The 22621-nt window shown below is 47.6% G+C and overlaps 1 protein-coding gene and 1 pseudogene across 3 annotated transcripts in view; both read right to left on the bottom strand.

The window, feature by feature from the left end:
* Positions 1-22621, bottom strand: part of greb1l (GREB1 like retinoic acid receptor coactivator) — a 417126-nt gene that overhangs the window by 302547 nt on the left and 91958 nt on the right. The window lies entirely within an intron of this gene.
* Positions 19517-20181, bottom strand: LOC140385581 (peptidyl-prolyl cis-trans isomerase-like; annotated as a pseudogene).

Raw genomic sequence — 22621 nt, 5'->3', positions numbered from 1 at the left:
CGCAGAATCTCTCACATTCAACATCCTGGGGATTACCATTGATCAGAAACTGAACTAACTGTGCTAGCCATATTAATATTGTGGCTACCAGGGCAGGACAAAGGCTAGGAATCCAACCCCCCCCCCCCCCCCCCCCCCCCCCCCCGCCCCCGCAAAAGCCTGTCAACCATCTACAAGGTACAGGTCAGAGTGTAATAGAGTACTCTCCACTTGCCTCTCTGAAGAGCAACTAGAAATGCAGCTCCAACAACACTCAAGAAGCTCGACACCATCCAGGACAAAGCAGCCCACTTGATTGCTCCCCTTCCACAAACATTCAATCCCTCCACCACCGACGAACAGTGGAAGCCGTGTGTAACATCTACAAGATGCACTGCAGGAATGCGCCAAGATTCCTTAGGCCGCACCTTCCAAACCCACAACCACTGCCATCTAGAAGGACAAAGAGCAGCAGATATCTGGGAACCCCACCACCTAGAGGTTCCCTCCAAGTCACTCATCACCCCGACTTGGAAATATATTGTCGTTACTTCACTGTCGCTGGGTCAAAATCCTGGAACTCCTTCCCTAACACCACTCTGGGTGTACCTACATCTCAGGGACTGCAGCGGTTCAAGAAGGCAAGTCACCACCACCTTCTGAAGAGCAACTAGAAATGGGTAATAAATCCTGGCCTAACCAGCGACGCACACATCCCGTAAAATGAATTTTTAAAAAGTGATTTAAGACACTTTTGAAATAAAGTGTGGTGCAATAAAGAAAAGATGGTGTTTGAACACCACTGATCTTTCAGCACATAAATACTTGTGTATCTGTATTCTAAATGTCATCAACAACAGTGCACATGTTACTATTAGTTATTAACTGTAGATTTGTTAGAAGAAATATTTTGTAAAAGCTGCTGTAGTTCCCAGTTAAAACTTGCAACGCAAAGCCCACCCCCCTTTAAACTTTGAAAATCTGGCCTGTTGACAATGTGGAGAAAAGAACAGAATGGAAAATGTATCTGAGAACGTTTTTGTATAATTATCAAATTTAGATATAATTAAGTATGTAATTTCAGCGCATAAGTATTACAACAGTTCCATATAGATTTTTAAAATAATCAGCATTGAAGGCAACACAATTGAGTTTTTTTTTTAAATCAGAAGTTTTTTTCCCAAGTGAGGAAATGCAATGTCATTGACTTTGGATCTAAGAGAGACAAATCAGAGTATTTTCTAAATGGTAAGGAACTAGTAACTGAGAAGGTTTGGATGCCCATGTACGCAAATGACCAGAAGTGTGCAGGTACAAAAGTAATCAGAATGCCGAATGGAAAGTTGCCCTTTATCTCAAGGGAATTGGAATACAAAGGGGAGGAAGTGGAGCTTCAGTCATATAGAGCTTTGGTCAGACCCCATCTGGTGTAACATACATTCAGTTTGGGCGCTGCACCTCGAGGGAGGATATTCTAGCATTGGAGGGGGTGCAGTGCAGGTTCACCAGAATGAAACAGGGCATAGAGAGTTAAATTAAGAGGACAGGTTACATAAACATGGCTTGTATTTCCTGGAGTGTAAAGCTTGAAGGCTAGTCTGATGGGAGTGTTTAAAATGTTAGAAGGATACAATACAGTCGGTACAGAGAAAGTATTTTCTCCTGTGGTGGTGACAGGAATGAAGCACATGGGCCGGGATTCTCCAATCCTGCGGTCAAGTTCTGACGCCGGCGTGAAAAGTACCGCGAGCCACTCCGGCATCAACGGGCCTCAACTGGCAGCTATCCACCCCTTCCTAGAGGGCCAGTACTGCACTGGGGTGGTGTCCGCAGCTCCGGCGCCAGAAAGCCTGTGCGCCACGGCCGGCGCGAGGCCGTGCATGCACACCACGGCCAGCGCGAGTTTGTGCAATGGCCGGCGCAAGTTTGTGCATGCGTGCTACGGCCGGCGCGAGTTCGCGCAAGCGCGTGGCGTCCCGTCTCCTCACCGGCCTCGGGGTGATATGGCGGAGCCCTACAGAGGCCCGGCGTGGAGGAACATAGGCCCCCACGGAACAAGCCCGCCCGCTGATCGGTAGGCCCCAATCGCGGGCCAGACCACCGTGGAGGCCCCCCCGGGGTCGGATCCCACCCCGCCCCCCCACCAGGACATCCCCCGCAGACAGAACTCTGAGGTCCCGCTGGGTAGGACCATACGTAACCCACACCGGCGGGACTCGGCGGGCACTCGGCCCGTCGAATCGGGGGGGGGGGGGGGGCGCTTTCAATGGCCCCTGACCAGCACGGCGGCGATCCCGTGGGCGCCCGAAAATCGGCGGCGGAGAATCGGCGAGCTGGGGTCAGGGCGGCGTGGCGCGATTCTCACGCCGCCCGCAATTCTCCGACCCGGCGCTGAGGTCCCAGGTTCGATCCCGGCTCTGGGTCACTGTCCGTGTGGAGTTTGCATATGCTACCCGGGCAGCACGGTGGTGCAGTGGTTAGCACTGCTGCTTCACGGCGCCGAGGTCCCAAGTTCGATGCCTGCCCTGAGTCACTGTCTGTATGGAGTTTGTACATTCTCCCCGTGTTTGCATGGGTTTCACCCCAAAATCCAAAGATGTGCAGGGTAGGTAGATTGGCCACGCTAAAATTGCCCCTTGACTGGAAAAAAAGAATTGGATACTCAAAATATTTTTTAAAAAGGGAAAATAGAGGGCGGGATTCCCTCAGCCATGGGCCGGGCCAGAGAATCCCCGCGACCGGCGCGAATCGTGCCACGCCGCCCCATCGCTGGCACGCGATTCTCCACAGAGCGGAGAATCTGCGCCGTTTCGCTGGCGTGGCGCCGGTCGGGGGTCGCTCTACGCGGCAGGCCTGCCGATTCTCGGCCCATCCGCCGTCGGGGCTGGCGCGTTGAAGGAAGCTACTGCGCATGAGCGCGTTGGCGCCGGCCCAACTGCGAATGCGCGGATCCCACGCTGCCTAGTTCGCACCGGGATCAGCAGCTGGAGCGACGTGAACCACTCCAGTGCTGTGCTGGCCCCTTGTAGGGGCCCGAATTAGTCATCTGGTCGGCCCGTTCACAACGTCGTAAAACGCAACGGCATTAACGACAGCGTGGACACTCTGCCGCGGGATTAGAGAATCACGCCCAGAGTACGAGAGTAAGCTTGCATGAAACATAAAAGACTGACTGTGAAAGTTGCTATAGGTACCGGAAGAGAAAAAGATTGGTAGGCGGCACGGTAGAACCGTGGTTAACACTGTTGCTTCACAGCGCCAGGGTCCCGGTTTGAATTCCCGGTTTAGGTCACTATCTACGCGGAGTCTGCACATTCTCCCCGTGTTTGTGTGGGTTTCCTCCAGGTGCTCCGGTTTCCTCCCACAAGTCCCAAAAGACATGCTTGTTAGGTGAATTGGACATTCTGAATTCTCCCTCTGTGTACCCGAACAGGTCCCTGTGTCTACATGGGTCTCACCCCACAACACAAAACGATTTGCCGCGTAGGTGGATTGGCCACACTAAATTTCCCCTTAATTGGAAAAATAAATTGGGTACGCATAAAAAATATATATATTTTTTTTTAAATGTGGACACAAATCAGGAGCAGAAATGTTGGGGAATGCAGGGTTTAGTGAGAGGGAGCAACTGAAGGAGATCAATATTGGGTGGGGGTCAACTTCGATGAGAATTGCACCCATCAGCTCCAATATTTGTGTCTTAAAAAAAGTGTGATTATTTCAGACTTCTGTGAACCACAAAGCATAACTGAGGGAGTTAGTATCTTCAAAGTTCTATAAATCGCCAGGGCTGGATGAAGTCAGGTTGCTAAGAGAAGTAATGGATGAAATAGTGGAGTCTCTGGCCATCATTTTCCAAACCTCCCTGTCTCCAAACATGATTCCAACAGTGTACCTCTACTAAAAAATGGTCTACTGAAATGAGTAGACCAAGCCAGTCAACCTGACCTCAGTGGTGAGCAAATTACCAGAGTAAATTCTGAGAAATGCCATAAATCAACATTTAGAAAGACATGGGTTAATCAAGCATGGATTTATTCTGGCACGATTGATTCTGACTGACTTCACTGAATATTTTGGGCAGATTACAAGAAGCATCATGAGGTGTATTTGATATCTCAACAATACACTTGCTTCTCAAAAAGCAAGACTTTTGACAGACTGGTCACAAAAGTAAATGTTCATGGGATCCATGGGAAATTAGCATGTTGGATCTAAAATTGGCTCAGTGTCAGAAAACAAAGGACAACACTCAATGGGTATTTTGTAGCTCCAGGGCTGTTTCTAATGAGGTTCCACAGGGTTTGGTGTATGAGTATTTTGCTATTGTGGAATATATCAATGATTTAGGCTTAAATCTAAAGGCATAATTAACCAGCAATCACTGGAAGCAGGGTGGGTCCCAGAGGTCTGGGAAATGGCTTATGTAACACTTCTGTTTAAGAAGGGAGGGAGGCAGAAGACAGGAAATTATAAGCTTGTTGGCCTGACTTCAGTCATTGGTAAGGTTTTAGAGTCCATTATTAAAGATGAAATTGTGAAATACCTGGAAGTGCATGATAAAATAGGACTGAGTCAGCATGGCTTCGTCAAGGGGAGGTCATGTCTGACAAATCTGTGAGAATTCTTTGAGGATGGAGGGAAGGTGAACAGAGTTAGAAAGATGCTGCAACAGAGGGGAAAGCAAGCAGGGGGTTTGGGTTTTCCGAACCTGATGTATTACTACTGGGCGGCGAATGTGGGGAAGGTGCAGAGCTGGGTCAGAGGGATTGATTCCCAGTGGGTCAGAATGGAGGAGAGTTTATGCAGGGGGTCGGGATTGAAAGCACTAGCAATAGCGCCACTCCCGATGGCCCCGGGGAAATACTCAGGGAGTCCGGTAATAATAGCTTAATTGAGAATTTGGAGGTAGTTTCGCCAACACTTCGGGTTGGGGGCAGGGTCAAGGGAAATGCCGATTCGGGGGAACCACAGATTTGAGCCAGGGAAGTGGGATGGAAATTTTCAGAAATGGGGGGAGAAGGGGATTAAGACACTAAAAGATTTGTTTCTTAGGGGTCGGTTTGCAGGATTGAAGGAGCTGGAAGCGAAGTATGAGCAGGAGCAGGGGGGAATGTTTAGATACATGCAGGTTCAAGATTTTGCCAGAAAGGAGATACAGAGCTTCCCGGTGGAGCCGGCCTCCACATTGCTGGAAGAGGTGCTGGCGACAGGGGGACTGGAGAAGGGGTAGTGTTGGCGGTTTTGATAGAGGAGAAAGCACCACTGGAAGGGATCAAAGCAAAGTGGGAGGAAACGTTGGGAGAGGATATGGCCGAGGGGTTCTGGTGTGAGGTGCTCCGGAGAGTGAACGCCTCCACCTCGTGCGCGAGGTTGGGGCTGATACAGCTGAAGGTGGTATACAGAGCACACCTCACGAGGGCGAGGATGAGCCGATTCTTTGAAGGAGTAGGAAGATGTATGTGAATGTTGCGGGGGAGCCCCCACTAATCACGTTCTTATGTTTTGGTGCTGTCCAAAGCTAGAGGATTACTGGAAGGAGGTTTTTAGGGTAATTTCTAAAGTGGTGCACGTGAAACTGGACCCAGGCCCCCGGGTGGCCATATTCGGGGTATCGGACCAGCCAGGGTTGGAAACGGGTGCGGAGGCAGATATTGTAGCCTTCGCCTCGTTGATCGGCCAAAGGCAGATTCTGATAGGTTGGAGAGCAACCTCCCCACCCTGTGCCCTGGCGTGTCGGGGGGACCTGTTGGAATTCTTGACTCTTGAGAAGGTTAAGTTTGAACTGAGGGGAAGGATAGAGGGGTTCTACAATTCATGGGCATTATTCATTATGCACTTTCAAGAACTGGATAACATTGAACATTAGTTGGGGCGGGTGGGTGGGAGGGTTGGGGGAGGGGGGGGTGGTGTGTGATAAAGGTGACTATGGGTGAGCCCTGATTCCTTTTTGTCATTTGTTTGTGTGAACATGTGGGCTAATGTTTTGGTTTGGTGGGAGGATGGGATCATTGTTATTGACATGGGGATTGATAAATTTGTTACTGATTATTGTTTATTGATGGTGGGTGTAAATTTGGGAGAAAATGTGAAAAAGGAGAATAAAAAGTATTTTTTTTTAAAATAATTCTTTGAGGATGTAACAAGGAAGTTAGACAAAGGGGAACCAGTGGATGTGAATTATTTAGATTTACAGAAGGCATTTCTTTCGTCATACAAACTACAAATTTGTATGGGCGACACGGTGGCATAGTGGTTAGCACTGCTGCCTCACAGCTCCAGGAACCCGGGTTCAATTCCGGCCTCGGGTGACTATCTGTGTGGAGTTTACACTTTCTCCCTGTGTCTGCGTGGGTTTCCTCCAGGTGCTCCGGTTTCCTCCCACAAGTCCCGAAAGATGTGCAGGTTAGGTGGATTGGACAGCTAAATTGCCCCCTAGTGTCCAAAAAGATTAGGTGGGATTACTGGGTTACGGTGGAGGCATGGCCTTAAGTGGGGTGCTCTTTCAAGGGCAGGTGTAGACTTGATGGGCCGAATGGCCACCTTCTGCACTGTAAATTCTATGACTCTCTGATTCTGTAAGTCGACTTCACACTTAATTACTGTTCAAATAACGTGTGCAAAAACAAGCAAGTTTTCATTGATGTTAGTAGCTACCAACTACCAAATGAAGACTTATCAAATTAAATAATTTTAAAGACCTGTCACTAGATTGTCTAACATGTGAAGAAATGGTTAATTACTTAATTATTAATAAATAACGGCATAAAGTTTCAAAGTAGACTGAAGATTTCAAACAAAGCCTATATATGTTCTACACAGCCAGCTTGCCCAGGACAGCTGGGAGCATACACATGAAGGGCTCATATGTGCAGCAGCTTTGCCCTAGAAATCATACTGAGGCAGGACAAACTGGGATTGGTTTGAATAGGAAGCATTTTGAACTGTGATTTCGCTGTCAGATGACTGGTTCTGGTTCAAACTGAAAGTCATTGCAGAATTTGTTTTGCTGTTAGGCTACTCCAAAGCGGGATTGGGAAACAAAAGCAAAAGGGCAGGAATGCACAAATCCTGGAATAGTTGGTACTTGAGGGTATTGGCTGCAAAAAGCAACAGGGGTAGGGACAAAGAGACCAGATTTAACTAAACTGCTTCAGACACAATGGATTCAGTGCACACACAGATAATGCAACCCCCCACCCCCCACACACAGCTAGTCCTTACTGCTTAGTGAAGCAAAAACAAAAGACAAAACTTGAGCTCAATCACATTCAATCATTAAAGAAGAAATTCTTCAAAATGTGTGTCTGAAAGGTTTTATCCTTCAAAGTCTATTTGCACTTCAAAAGTTTGCCCCACCCTTCCTCCCCCAACCCTCCAAAAAAAACTCTTAATGTAAACCTTGGGATTGGTATATTTAAATAATGAGGAGGAGATAAGTGGTGATTTATGTGCTGCTTTATTTCCTTTCTTCCTCTGGATGGATCGCCAAGTTTGTAAGCAATACTTCATCAAACTGTTCACTCTACAGATCTAAGGCTCCGGAAATGCTTGGACCTTGAACAACTCCTGTTTTTAATCTATACTCACATGTCAACCTTCAAGTCGATGGATGACTGAATGACCATGTGACTTGTAACTCTTCGACCTACACCCAAAGACTAAACAAGAGCTTGTGTTTTAAGTGTTTCTGCAGGGCCGCATGCCCCATGGTCAAAAACAATCAAATGTCAAAAACATTTGGTATAACAGCTTCAGTTAATTTACATTTTCCTTTCTTTTCCCTAGCTCAGCTTTACATCAAACTTCAAGGCTTCAACAAATGACTGAAATAGAAATGATGCCTTTTGTTGGCTCAAGTTTGAAACTCCAACTCTGAACAAACCTACAGAAACTTGGCTCTCTTTCAGCATGCGTTTTATGTAACATGCCATAAAATTTAGTTTGAGGCAGTGCAAAGAACCACAAAAATATCATGTGCCAAAAACACAATTTTAACTGCTGCACTGAAATTAAAGTCAAACAGCAGATGCATATGTTCATTTTTGTTGTTAGACAGATTTGTAAATCAGTATATCTGTTGGTTTTGTCTTGGCCTGCAGTATAAAATATTACCATGTTCTTGTGCCGTTACTGTACCCAACAGAACAGGTTTTATTGTGAGCCCCTCCCACACATACCGAGTTAGAAAGGAGTAAACATTAGATGTGTTTGAATCATTTCTTTTAAATTTAAAACACACAATGAAAACAAAGAGTAGTCCTGCCTAGTCATTAGTAACCAGGTAGAGGTTACAGTCCAATTCACTTCAAGGATCCATGGCTACATGCTGTGCACATCACATTACTGAAGATCCCAGATGACCCAACGTAAAAGAAAGGAGAAAAAAACTTGCGCCGTTAAACCAGTGACTAAAGACAGCATTCCAATTCCAATTGCATGCCATTGTTAAAGCCAGTAATTAAGACGTTGGTGTTTGATGGGTTCGGATTACCCACAAGAAACCAGCAGAATACGATGAGACAAAAGATGCAGTACAAGGGTCAACTCACACTTTGTCACAAGAATGTACGTTAACTTCTCATTTAAATAGTGCATTGAGTTAATTAAGAATTGTAACAATTGCCATGTAACATCCACTACAAATCATTTGGTGTGTGCAAAGTTAGCACTGTGATTCCAAATAAATCATGGACATCGCTTTGAAGCTGTGGACACAAACTATATTTTTACCACATGATGAAACCAAACGTAAAAGTACAGATTCCTGCATGGTTCATTGCATGATCTTCCTGATCGTGGGCTCGGGGGTGGAAAAATAGGGAGAAAACCACATCAGGATGGCTTCCCAATGCATTTCCGCCGACAGAGCATTTTTCCAGGGGCAGGCCGAGAGTAGGATCAGCTACCTGCTCCGTGTAAAAGGGGTGCCAATTAAGATATTTGAGGCCACAATTAGGGGCATTTTTGTATGTTCAACATTATTTTCCCTGGCAGAGCAAATTCATAATGTAAACAGTCTCTGCTATTAAATGAATGAATAACTTCAGTCATAGAATTTACAGTGCGGAAATATGCCATTCGGCCCATCGAGTCTTTGCTGGCCCTTGGAAAGAGCACCTTACTTAAGCCCATGCCTCCAGCCTATCCCTGTAGCCCCACCTAACCCTTTGAAATGAAATGAAATGAAATGAAATGAAAATCGCTTATTGTCACAAGTAGGCTTCAAAATGAAGTTACTGTGAAAAGCCCCTAGTCGCCACATTCCGGCGCCTGTTCGGGGAGGCTGGTACGGGAATTGAACCGTGCTGCTGACCCACCTTGGTCTGCTTTCAAAGCCAGCGATTTAGCCCTGTGCTAAACCAGCCCCTAAAACATGTGACAAGAAACCAAATCCAAATAAATGCGATAAGAAGCTGTAACCTTTTGCACACTAAGGGGCGATTTAGCATGGCTAATCCACCTAACCTGCACATCACAGTGCTAACCACTGTGCCACCATGCTGCCCCAGTCCTGACATAAGATTATTTCCACTTAACTGCTGACCAAACAAACTCCCTACCTGGTCCCCCTATGCTAGCTGACATTGTTAAAGGTTCTCTGTCCTCAGGTAAAATCCCTCTGTCCTTCAAATCTGCTATCATCAGCCTCAACAAAACCAACCCTTTACCTCAAAACCCTTGCAAACTACCACCCCATCTCCAACTCTTATGTCTTTCCAAAGTCCTTGAGTGTGTCATTGCTTCTATGTTCACCTTTCCTGAAAATTTCTGGCCTGTATTTTGCGTATCCCCGGATTTTCAATACGGGGGGGCAGGTGCCCACACCCACATTGCCCACCTCTCAGCTTACCGCCATAATACATGGGGCGGGCAGCCGCAGTAATCGGCAGCCTGCCTGCTTTACTTCGGAAATCAATGGTGAATTGGGCTTGTTACAGAGCCACTTGACCCCAAATTGACCTCTGCCATAAAATGTTTGGTGTGTGCTGTCAGGCAGGACTTCAAAGGGGGAAAAGGAAGGGGTGGTTCTATCTTCAGGGGCTGCCATATGTGGATCGAGAGGGATGCTCCATTTTGTGAGGGCCACGAAGAATCCAGCACGAGTTTTAAGGATACAAAGAAGTAACATATATATATATATATATATATACAATAACATATATATACAACAGCAGCAGCAACTTCGCTTGCTGCTCACTCCTTCCTGCTGGTTCCAAACTGGCCAGCTTTATTTATACAGGGAGTCTGCTAATGATTTCTCCGCCCTCCTCATTGGGGAAGCTTATACTCCCACAGGATTGTGGGATTGTCATTGGTCCCCAGCCAATGGTAAGCAGGCAGGTTATAACACTCCACTAAGATAGAAAGCGCCCTCTTTTCTTCCTACCCAATTTCTGCCTGAAACCCGCCACCCCAATCTCCCCAACCTGCCCGAACACTAGCTGCCCAAGAACTTGTTTCTAGGTCCATTGGGCTGTTATAACCTGCCTGCTTACCACTGGCTGGGGACTAATGGCAATCCCACAATCCTTTGGGAGTATCAGCTTCCCCAATGAGGGTGGGGGGGCGGAGAAATAATTTGCAGATTCCCTGCATAAATAAAGCTGGCCAGTTTGGAACCAGCTAGAGAGGAGTGAGCAGCAAGGGAGTTGTTGCTGTTGTATATATATGTTATTGTAAATAAATGTTATTTCTTTCTATCCTTCAACTTGTGCTGGGTTCTTCGTGGCCCTCACAAAACTGACGATGAGGGTTAAAGTGGATAGCTGTCTACACTGCTGAAGCCACCTCCCTGGATTTTTGTTGGATACAGGTTGGAAGTTGTTTTCTATTATACCATGCCTCTGTACGGACGTTTGGATGTTTTTGATGCTGCGCTGTAAAGTTGGAACCAGTACGCACAACGGATGCGTTACTATTTCCAGGCAAACAACATCACTGAAAATGAGCGTCAGGTGGTCATTTTGCTCACCGCCTGCAGCCCGCATACGTTTGGGGTGATTAGGAGCCTTATGTACCCAGCTGTGCCGGACACCAAGGCGTTTGATGAACTTGTGAACTTAGTGGGGCAATATTTTAACCCAACACCATCCACGATAGTCCAGCGTTACTGGTTTAATACCACTGAGAGGACCCCAGGAGAATCCCTTGCAGAGTTTCTATCCAGGCTACGCAGGATTGCGGAATACTGTGACTATGGTGAGACCTTGTCAGAAATGTTATGCGACCGTTTGGTTTGCGGTATTAACAATATGGCCACCCAGAGAAAGTTGTTAGTTGAGCCATCATTGACTTTTCAACAGGCCATTCAAATAGTATTGTCCCGAGAGAGCGCAGAACGAGGAGTGCAGGAGCTACAGGAAATGGAAGTGCATGCCTTGGGGCGAAACCCCTTTCGTCCAAAAGCATCTCCCTGCACCCCTGCGGTATCTTGGGCGAGGCGATGTCTGGATCGATGCCAGTGGCCGTCGGACGTTCCTCCCCGAAGGGAGCCTTCTCCAGAACCAATGGATGAGGAGCCATGTCCGTATCGGACTTGTGGGCGCCGGCCCCGTCGCGGACGCCGGTCCTGGAGGCGCCAGAGGCACCGTCGTTCCGACAGAAACTGGGCCCAGCCCAGGGGCCGTACTTTCCATTTGGGTGAACCTGCGGTGACTACTCCCGAGGATGTGGAGACGGAGGACGTCTGCCTGCAGCTGAATTGTGTGGCAGCTCCCCGTGTGACCCCCATTAAGGTGACAGTACGGGTCAATGGTTACCTGCTTGAGATGGAGCAGCGGTCTCCGTGATCACCCAGAGGACATTCGACCGCATCAAACAGGGTATACAGACCCTTACATTAACCGTCACACAGGCCAGGTTGGCCACCTACACGGGGGCACCATTGGACATTGCAGGAACTACGATGACCCCTGTTGTTTATGGACGCCAGGAGGGGCGTTTCCCACTTGTCGTGGTGCGCGGCCACGGGCCCAGCCTGTTGCATCAAGACTGGTTGCGCCATTTGCGGCTGCAGTGGCCGCACATCCTCCAAACAGGTTCTGGAGGGTTGACTGAGGTGCTAGGACGGTACCCAGATGTATTCCAGCCCGGTTTGGGGAAAATAAAGGGGCCATAGCCCGTATCCAAGTCGAACCAGGAGCCACGGCGCGCTATTTCCGGGCGCGCCTGGTGCCTTACGCCTTGCTCGAGATGGTAGAAGGGGAGCTCACTCATTTGGAGACCTTTGGTATTATCACGCCCGTCCGTTTTGCTGACTGGGCAGCACCAATTGTACCTGTAATGAAGCCAGTGCCACACTTCGCTTGTGCGGCGATTATAAGCTTACTGTGAATATGGCTTCCCAGCTCTATCAATATCCAATGCCTCACATAGAGGATCCCTACGCAAAGCTTGCAGGCGGACTCTCGTTCATGAAATTAGATACGAGTCACGCCTATCTACAGTTGGAGCTGGACCCTGCCTCCCGGCCATATGTAGCTATTAATACACACCAGGGCCTGTATGAATATACATGGTTGCCCTTTGGAGTATCCTCTGCCTGCGCTATTTTCCAACGCATCATGGAGGGCATCTTCAGAGGTTTACCGTGTGTCGCTGTCTACTTAGATGACATTTTGATTACAGGGACGTCGGAGCAGGAACATTTGGAAAATTTGGAGGCTGTCCGTAGACGCTTTTCAGAGGCTGGAGTCCATTTACGTCGCACAAATTGCGTCTTTCAGGCGAAGGAAGTAGTCTACCTGGGCTATCGGGTGGACCGCGAAGGTTTGCACCCCGTCGCAGAGAAGGTGCGCGCAATTCAACAGGCCCCCGCCCCGACTGACTCTTCGCATCTTCGTTCTTTTCTCGGCCTTGTAAACTATTATGGGAAGTTTCTCCCCAATCTGGCAACTACGCTGGCCCCGTTGCACCTTCTGCTAAAGAATAATCACACCTGGGTTTGGGGTCAGCCACAAGAAACCGCTTTCTGGTGGATAAAACATAGTTACTAACCCACTATGATCCTGGAAAGTCTTTGCTCATCACGTGTGCTGCATCCCCGTATGGTATTGGGGCCATCCTGTCCCACAAGATGGAGAACGGAGCTGAGCGGCCGACAGCTTTCGCCTCCTGCACGTTGATTGCAGCGGAAAAGAAGCATGCACAGATCGAGAAGGAAGGCCTGCCGGTGGTCTTTGCGGTGAAACGCTTCCACCAGTATGTGTATGGCCGCCACTTCACTATCATGACTGATCATAAGCCCCTGCTGGGACTTTTCAGAGAGGATAAGCCGATACCGCCCATTGCTTCCGCACGGATCCAGCGCTGGGCTTTGTTGCTCGCTGCATACGAGTATTCTCTGGAGCACAAACCAGGAACCCAGATAGCGAATGCCGACGCACTAAGCCGATTGCCTTTATCGACCGGCCCCATGTCGTTGCAACCCTAAATTTTATGGACTCCTCGCCTGTCATGGCATCACAGATCCGTGCGTAGACCTGACGGAGCCAGTCCTGTCAAAAGTTCGGCACATAGTCCTGTATGGTGGGCAGCATAGACAGCTCCCAGGCGAGTTGCGGGCATTTTCCTCCAAGCTGTCAGAATTCAGCATGGAAGACGGCATCCTCTTGTGGGGGACGTGTGTGATTGTCCTGGAAAAAGGGCAGGAGCTGATACTAACAGACTTGCACAATGGGCACCCAGGTGTGACCAAAATGAAAATGTTGGCCCGGAGCTATGTCTGGTGGCCAGGCCTCGACACCGACATTGAGAAGGTGGCCCAAAACTGCTCCATTTGCCAGGAGCATCAGAAGTCTCCGTCGGCTGCGCCCCTACATCACTGGGAATGGCCAGGGCGGCCCTGGGCGCGCTTGCATGCGGAGTTCACCGGCCCTTTTCAAGGATCCATGTTCCTTCTATTAATCGATGCACAGTCTAAATGGTTAGAGGTGCATACGTCCTGCGCAACAATCAAGAAGATGTGTTTCTCTTTCATGGCCTCCCCGAGGTGCTGGTAATGGATAACGGCACTCAGTTCACCAGTGAGGAGTTTGCGAGGTTCATGACGATGAATGGCATATGCCAGATCCGCACCGCTCCATACCACCCGGCTTCCAATGGGTTGGCAGAGCGCGCAGTGCAGACATTCAAACGAGGCCTAATGAAGCAGTCTTCCGGGTCTATGGACGCGAGACTTGCTCATTTTTATTTTCATATAGGACCACCCCCCCATGCGATGACTGGGGTAGCTCCCGCGGAACTCCTAATGGGCCGGAGACTTCCCACCCACTTTAGAATGGTTTTCCCGGACATTGGCGCAAAAGTACGCCGCACTCAAGAACGGCAGGGACAGGGTTTTTCTCAGCATTGGCCAATTCGGCAGTTTGCACCCGGTGACCCAGTGTTCATTCGAAATTTTGCTGGTGGTGCCCAGTGGGTTCCTGGCCTTATCTTTCGCCGAATGGGCCCTATCTCTTACCAGGTGCAAGCCCAGGGTTGTCTCCAGCGCAAGCGTGGAGACTACGTTCGGTCCAGAAGACCACCTCTTCAAAAGATTCCCCGCCCCCAGAGCTCATTTCTGCAGCCACAGAGACCAGACACAGTGGAGAGTATTCCTCACAGTCTTCCTCTGGTGCCACACTCGAAGACTGCGCAGGTCGTGCAGAACCGCGTGGAGATAGAGACGCCGAGATGACAGAGGCAGCGGACTCCGACTCCGAGATGGAGACACAGGACGCCTCAGAGGGGGAGTCCTCAGGCCCACGGGCTGTGGATGTACAACGGAAGCGCCGTTCTCATCACGTTACACGCCGCCCGATCCAGCGCCTCGTGCAAATGGTGTCCGGCCTGCGGCAAAACAGTGAGGGGCGGAAGTCCTACTCTGCCCCTATTTAGCTCACCCACAGCACTTTATGGCTGGGAGGCAGTCTGGCGTGGAGGAGATCGGTTCCATGCCGACTTTGCTTTGGGGGGGGGGGGGGGGAGATTGGTAGTATCCATCTCCCTCAAAATTCTACCCTTATATTCAAACCCCTCCAGGTTGTCACTCCTCTGCAGTACTGAACCTACCCCAAGCAAAGTCACAAATGATAGTCTAGGTTACAACAATCCCTCCTCATCCTTCTTGATCTGCCTGCAGCCTTTTGCACAGCTGACCACACCATCTGCTCTGAATCCTCCCCAATGTCATGCAGTTGGGTGGGACAATCGTGGGAGTAGAAAAAAACAATTGCTGCAATGTCTTGTAAACAACAAATAAAGATGTATTTCCCTGTGCTGAAAAATGCCCTGCATGGTAAATCAACACTGCCAGGCTAATTTAGGCAAATGGAAGGCCCAGCCAGGCGCTTCAGACAAGATTTTTAAGATATATGATAACAAAAACTGAACAAGTTCAGTGGGTCTAATAGTCAATGACATAATTACCAGACAAGGAATAAATTAATTTTCCGATAACTTTGAAGAGGTTATTTAGTCCTTTGACATCCTCATGAACCCAAGAAGTAACAAAATTTGGAGTGAGCAAAATTTAACAAGATTCCAAAGGCCCAGGGTACCTGTAAACTCTTCCATAAATGAGTTATACAGATTGACTGAAGCCTGTGAATATGATTATCTTAATTTATAAGAGCTCAAGAGACCGAATAGTAATGGGATTGGCTGATGATATTCTTCTAGATGTACTCCGACGTCAGAAGATCAGGCTTTGGGAAAAAACACCAAAATTGTCAATTGGAGGTCCACCAGCAAAACCGATCCATTTTGTGTGGCGAAGTTAAACCATGGTACAGAGCAACCTCAAAAGCCCAGCTCATAAAACAAAAAGGCACAAAGACTCCAGGGGAAGAAAAAAATGCCTGAGAAAAACACAAGATGGTAGCAGACCATGTCAGTGATGTGATGCCAAAAGACCTCACAGGTGCCAGCAAATCCAGCAATAACAGTGCAACCACCTGTGGCACTTTGGAGAGGTGTGTAGGTCCAAAAGCTTGAGACATGTGGAGAATGCCAAACATGTCCATGAGACAGATGGGCTACAGCAAGAAGAAGTCCAACGATGCTTCTCGGGTAAAATTGAGGATCCCAGATTACACATCTGTAAATGGCTACCTCAGAAATTTCAAGTTAGACGCAGTGACCAGTGATATCCTAGGTTAAGGAATAAGGATAAGGAACTGCGGCAAGTAATGCAATGATTGATCCAGCTGCAACACAGTTGTAAGGTTCAGGATGCATCAAGCTCCAGGTCAACAAGCAACACTCCAATATAAAAACAAACAAATACGGGAGACATTATATGTGCTCCACAACTAAGAATTTTCTTTCCTAAGCAGGAAAGTCTGTGTCGACCTCAACCTCACCAAAAAGATCGACAAGGACTTCCGATGGTGGCCATGGTGTGAGTGGTCACACATATGGTGGTTCCCGCTCATGCCGTTTTTTTCGGACCTTTTCCCCGGTTAACGGGTGGATGTGAGGAGGCAAAAAGGTGCAGGAGAGTTTGTAAAAGAGAGTGACCACTGGTGCATGGAGCTGAGGGTCAGACGCGGTCGCAAAAGGGGGGAACAGAGTGCAAAAGTTGGTGAGGTGTGTGCGATGCACGTGGAGATGGCGGAGGGTCAGGGAGCAGCCCTGCCGGCTCAGTGGTCAACAGAGCAACTGGTGGGCTTCCTGAACGGGAAGTTCACCCAGCAATGCAAGGAGAATCTGGAGGACCTGGCCCGGGTGGTGGATTCGATCAGGGCGGTGGTTGACCGCATGGAAACAAAGCTAGCAGCCCAGGGCTAGGCAATCCAAAAGATGGAGGAGACGGTGGGGGAACATGAGGAGCCGTTTGCCTCGATGGCAGCTGAGACGGGGCTGATGCGAGATCATCAGAGACGGCTCCAGGAGAAAGTTGAAGACCTGGCAAACCAGTCACACAGGCAGAATATTAGGATTGTGGGCCTGCCGGAAGAAAGCGAGGGAGCCGACTCTGGCGCGTATGTGGCGAAGATGCTAGAGAAGCTGCTAGGAGAGGGTGCATTCGTACAGCTATGGAGGTGGATTGAGCGCATCTGCCGCAAATGAGGAAGCCCCAGGGGAACGAGCCGCTGAGGGCGAATGTGGTGCGTTTGCACCGTTTTCTGGACAAGGAGCGGATCATGAGGTGGGCCAGGCAGACTAGGCGCATTACCTGGGAGGGTAGTGAACTTCGAATATATCAGGACCTGGGTGCAGAGGTGGCGATCTTTGGTGTGTCAGAAGATCCGGGAGCCCAGAGGGTCAGAAAGGCCGATGTCCTGGCCTTTGCCTCCCTGGTGACCCGGAGCTGGATCTTACTAGGCTGGAGGGACTAGGAATCCCCAAAGTCGGGTGTATGGGTTAGTGACATGGCAGGGTTTCTCAGACTCGAGAAAATTAAATTCACCTTGAGGGGATCGCAGCAGGGGTTTGCCCGGAGGTGCCAGCCGTTCTTCAACTTCTTCGAGAAAAATTAAGAAAAAAAGATCAACAAGATTAATCAGCATGGATCTGGTTCTGGTTTTAAAAAGGATTTACCAAAGCTTTTCATTGGGCTGGGGTGACTGAAGACCACATATTACATAAAACTGAAAAACAATCCCAAACCCACGTTGCTTGTTTATACCATGGCGCCGGCTTATGAAGTGAGTACATCAGCAACTTGATGAGATTACCAGGATGGGGATCATGGTCCCCCATCACTCAGCCGGCAAAATGGTGTCCCGGGATGGTCCCAGTTCTGAAGCCAAACAGGTCAATTTGCCTCTGGATTGAACTGACACAACTCAACAAATCAGTGGCGAGGGAAATCCACCCAGTGGAACACAGCTTGATGAAACTCTACAAGAGCATGGCATTCTCAAAACTTGATGCCAACAATTTCTGGCAATTTCCATTAGACGAAAAATCTAAGTTGTTGACAATCTTTTTCACCCCATTTATCAGATTCTGCTTTAATCGTTTGTTCTTCAGCCTTACTGTGGCACCCTAGATTTTTCAGCAAATTATGTTGGCCATCTTATAAGGCCTGAAAGAAATTATCTACCGTATAAAGGACGACCTTGTCCTCAATATAACTTATCGAGGTACGCAACAGCAGACTCACGGCTACCTTGAAACGCTTGCAGGTAGCAGAATTGATGCCGAATTATATGGGCGAGTTCTCGATGACCTCCATTCGGTTCTTAGGTCATGTAGCATTATGGCACACCCACACAAAACCAAGGCAATTATTCCAGACTTCTACAGATCCAGACTATATTGCTGGGCTGAAAGTCATCATCGAGACAAATCACAAACCATTGGTCTCACTATTGGATAAAAAAGAACTCACCAGGATGTCCCCCAGGATTCAGAGATTACCTTTCCATCTCTGAGTTTTGCATACAAGAATGTACATCCAGAGAAAGCATCAAACAACTGCGGACATATTGTCCAGTCCCACAGATGAGCATCTTGTGATATACACAATAGCAATCTGCTCAATGATCTCAGTGGCACAGTGGTTAGCACCATTGCTTCACAGTGCCAGGAACCTGGGTTCAATTCCAGCTTTGGGTGACCGTGTGGAGTTTGCACGTTCTCCCCGTGTCGGCATGGGTTTCCTCCCACAGTCCAAAGATGTGCAGGTTAGGTGGATTGGCTATGGTAAAATTGCCCCTTAGTATCCAAAGATGTGCAGGTTATGGGACTACAGTGATAGGGCGGGGGAGTGGGCCTGAGTTAAGGTGCTCTTTCAGAGGGTCGTGCAGACACAATGGGCCAAATGGCCTCCTTTTGCACTGTAGGAATTCTATGATTCTATGATAACTCGAGTCATTTTCCAAGCTGGAGACGACACAACTGCTGGCAATCTCCAAAAAGCTTCAGCAGCAGATACGAGATGAAGAGTGCATCCGCATCCGTTTGTACTGCCTATAATGTTAGCTACTGCAGCATCCAGGAGGCAATGTTCTGAAAATTTACTTTTAACAGCAGAAATATTTCACTGTTATTAATGAAATGCTAGTGTATGATGAGTGGTTGGTCACTCTCGTCTCCCCCAACTCGGGCCAGAGATTCTACAACGAATCCACCAAGGTCACTTGGACATCACAAAGTGCAGAGCGCAAACCCAGACTGCATAGTGGCTGGGAAGATCAAGAGCAATTAAAGAGATGCTTTTAAATTGCCAGGTGTACACACTGCACAGAACAGTTCAGAGGGAGTCCTTATCCCCGCCCAGTTTTGTATCAGAAAGTCTGCTTGATTCTCATGCGTTTTGCATATGAGTTCCCTGCCAGACCATGAGAATGTTTGGGAACAGACCTATTCATACACAGCGGAAAGTCCTTCCTCTTTCTTGTTGACTATTTCTCTTGGTGGATCAAAGTGAAGCATTTACACACAAGAGCCATGAGTCAATCATTGGAAGACGTCTTTGCAATCCATGGCATCCCGGACTAGGTGGCGTCTGACAACAGGTCACAATTTGCTAATGAGTAATTCATTCATTTTACCAGGAATGGTGGACTTCAACAGCTCACCAGCTCCCGAAGGTATCACAATCTTTTTTTTTTTTGGAATCAATCAAGTTATATTTAATCAGAATTACATTCACATCTGCCCACAATTAATGATGCTAATAGTATATTAGTTTTGCCTTCACCGCTGCCCAATTTCTCCATCTTCTTCACCACTTCGTAGCCTTCTACGACCTTACCAAATACAACATGCTTTCCATTTAACCATGGAGTATGTGCAGTGCAGATAAAGAACTGGGAGCCATTTGTATTTGGTCCAGCATTGGCCATGGACAAGATACCAGCCCCTATGTGCTCCAGCTTGAAATTCTCATCCTTAAACTTTTCACCGTAGATCGACTTCCCACCAGTGCCATCGTGCTTTGTGAAGTCACCACCCTGGCACATGAATTCAGGAATGATTCTGTGGAATATCGAGCCCTTGTAACCAAATCCTTTCTCACCAGTGCACAAGGCACGGAAATTTTCTGCAGTTTTTGGGACCACATCAGCCCTGAGCTCCATCACGATCCAGCCCTGGGGTTCGCCGCCCGCAGAAACGTCCAGGAAAACCCGGGGATTGCAGTCGGCCTTCGAGCTGCACCATCGCGGTCCCTTGGCAGTCGCCAGCTGCTGCCTGCACAGGGCACTGGCGCCTTTGCACCAATGCAGGAGATAGCGGGCAGCGGGCATCATGGCACCGAGGGGGAGCTGTCAGGTATCACAATCTTAACAGTGAGGCAGAAAGGGCCATCTGCAGTAGTAAAACCCTGAAGAAAAATGACAACTTTCCAACATTGTTTTTGACATATAGATTACCCCACTACAATGTGGATTCACTCCATCAGAGTTTCTGATAGAAAACTTAACTCAGATTCCCATGCTGCCAAACAAATTTATATCAGGGTTGGCAGTCATTCACTATCAGAAGATTGAGGACTGAGAACAGTCCTCAATATCAAGGCCGTATGTTGTGGAATTGCATCCCTAAACCTCTCAAACCTCTCACCTCGCTTTTCTCCTTGATGTTCCTTAAAAACTACTTCTTTGACCAAGCTTTTGACCATCTGTCCCAAAATCTCCATGTGATTGGTGTCAAAAAATGTTTTATAACATGCTGTGAAGCGATGTTATAACATTTTATAACATGCTTTTGCAGACGACACAAAGGTTGGTGGAATTGCAGATAGCGATGAGGACTGTCAGAGGATACAGCAGGATTTAGATTGTTTGGAGACTTGGGCGGAGAGATGCCAGATGGAGTTTAATCCGGACAAATGTGAGGTAATGCATTTTGGAAGGTCTAATGCAGGTAGGGAATATACAGTGAATGGTAGAACCCTCAAGAGTATTGAAAGTCAAAGAGATCTAGGAGTACAGGTCCACAGGTCACTGAAAGGGGCAACACAGGTGGAGAAGGTAGTCAAGAAGGCATACGGCATGCTTGCCTTCATTGGCCGGGGCATTGAGTATAAGAATTGGCAAGTCATGTTGCAGCTGTATAGAACCTTAGTTAAGCCACACTTGGAGTATAGTGTTCAATTCTGGTCGCCACACTACCAGAAGGATGTGGAGGCTTTAGAGAGGGTGCAGAAGAGATTTACCAGAATGTTGCCTGGTATGGAGGGCATTAGCTATGAGGAGCGGTTGAATAAACTCGGTTTGTTCTCACTGGAACGAAGGAGGTTAAGGGGCGACCTGATAGAGGTCTACAAAATTATGAGGGGCATAGACAGAGTGGATAGTCAGAGACTTTTCCCCGGGGTAGAGGGGTCAATTACTAGGGGGCATAGGTTTAAGGTGAGAGGGGCAAGGTTTAGAGTAGATGTACGAGGCAAGTTTTTTACGCAGAGGATAGTGGGTGCCTGGAACTCACTACTGGAGGAGGTGGTGGACGCAGGGACGATAGTGACATTTAAGGGGCATCTTGACAAATACATGAATAGGATGGGAATAGAGGGATACGGACCCAGGAAGTGTAGAAGATTGCAGTTTAGTCGGGCAGCATGGTCGGCACGGGCTTGGAGGGCCGAAGGGCCTGTTCCTGTGCTGTACATTTCTTTGTTCTTTGTTCTTGACTTGGCATGTTTTATTCTGTGAAGGGCACTGTATAAATACAATTTGTTGTTGTTGGTGATACAAATTGAATTGTTTTAATTGAAAGATTTGCTTGTTTAGAACTTGAGGATTTTTTGCTCTCAATGTTTTAATATCCCTTTAACATCTTGTGGCTATGTAAACTTTTCTGGCTCTACATCCGGTTCACTTTTAAGCTGTGTGGGTTGATTTGAGTTTCAATTTACTGTTATGAAATATGCAGCCATGAACATCATACATTTTTACTAATTAATCACCATAATCTGCTGCTACCATAAATATAAGGATGTGAACGTGAAGAATTTTGTTTACTACTGATACCATTAATAACTCTTAGCTTAATATGTTAATTCTTTCTACTTTTGACCAAATTAGCTGTATGACTTCTTTCTCGTGCTCAGAAACTTTATTAACAAAAAACAAAGTTTCCTTTGTAAGGCAATATCAATGGTATAAAGCAACACCTGCAAGTTATTTAGATAGTCTATTAACCACTAGCTACTTTTGTCACCAGTTAGTTTAACCTTTGAAACATGTCAATCAATAGTCAGAGTTTAACAAAAAGTTCAGTACGACCTTGAAAAGTCCATGGTGTTCTTGATATTTACATAAACTGCAGTTTGGCCTGGTCTCAAGTGAATCATTCAAGATGTGTGCTAAATGCTTTGCAGGATTAATAGGTTAGGTATCAGTTCTGCAGTGATAGAGCATTGGCGTGTTTGGAAAACTAATATTTTTTACAAGGACATAAATAATTTATTCATTCATGGGCAGTGCGCTTTGCTGGCAGGGCCAACATTTATTGTCTATCCCGAAATGTTCTTGAGAAGGTGGTAGTGGTGAGCCACCTTCTTAAACTGCGGCTGTCCATGTAGTGAGGGTATTCCCACGGTGCTGTTAGGTAGAAAGTTCAAGGATTTTGACCCAGTAGTGGCGTAGTATTTCCTGGTCAGACTGGTATATGACTTGGAAGTGGAAATGGAGGTGATTATGTTCCCACGTGCCTGCTGCCTTTGTACTTTGAGGTGACAGAAGTCTTGGTTTATGGAGGTTAT

The sequence above is a fragment of the Scyliorhinus torazame genome, chromosome 11 (genome assembly GCF_047496885.1).
Source record: "Scyliorhinus torazame isolate Kashiwa2021f chromosome 11, sScyTor2.1, whole genome shotgun sequence".
Lineage (NCBI taxonomy): Eukaryota > Metazoa > Chordata > Chondrichthyes > Carcharhiniformes > Scyliorhinidae > Scyliorhinus > Scyliorhinus torazame.
The sequence above is the reverse complement of the archived record's forward strand: the minus strand, read 5'-3'. Positions and strand labels throughout refer to the sequence as shown.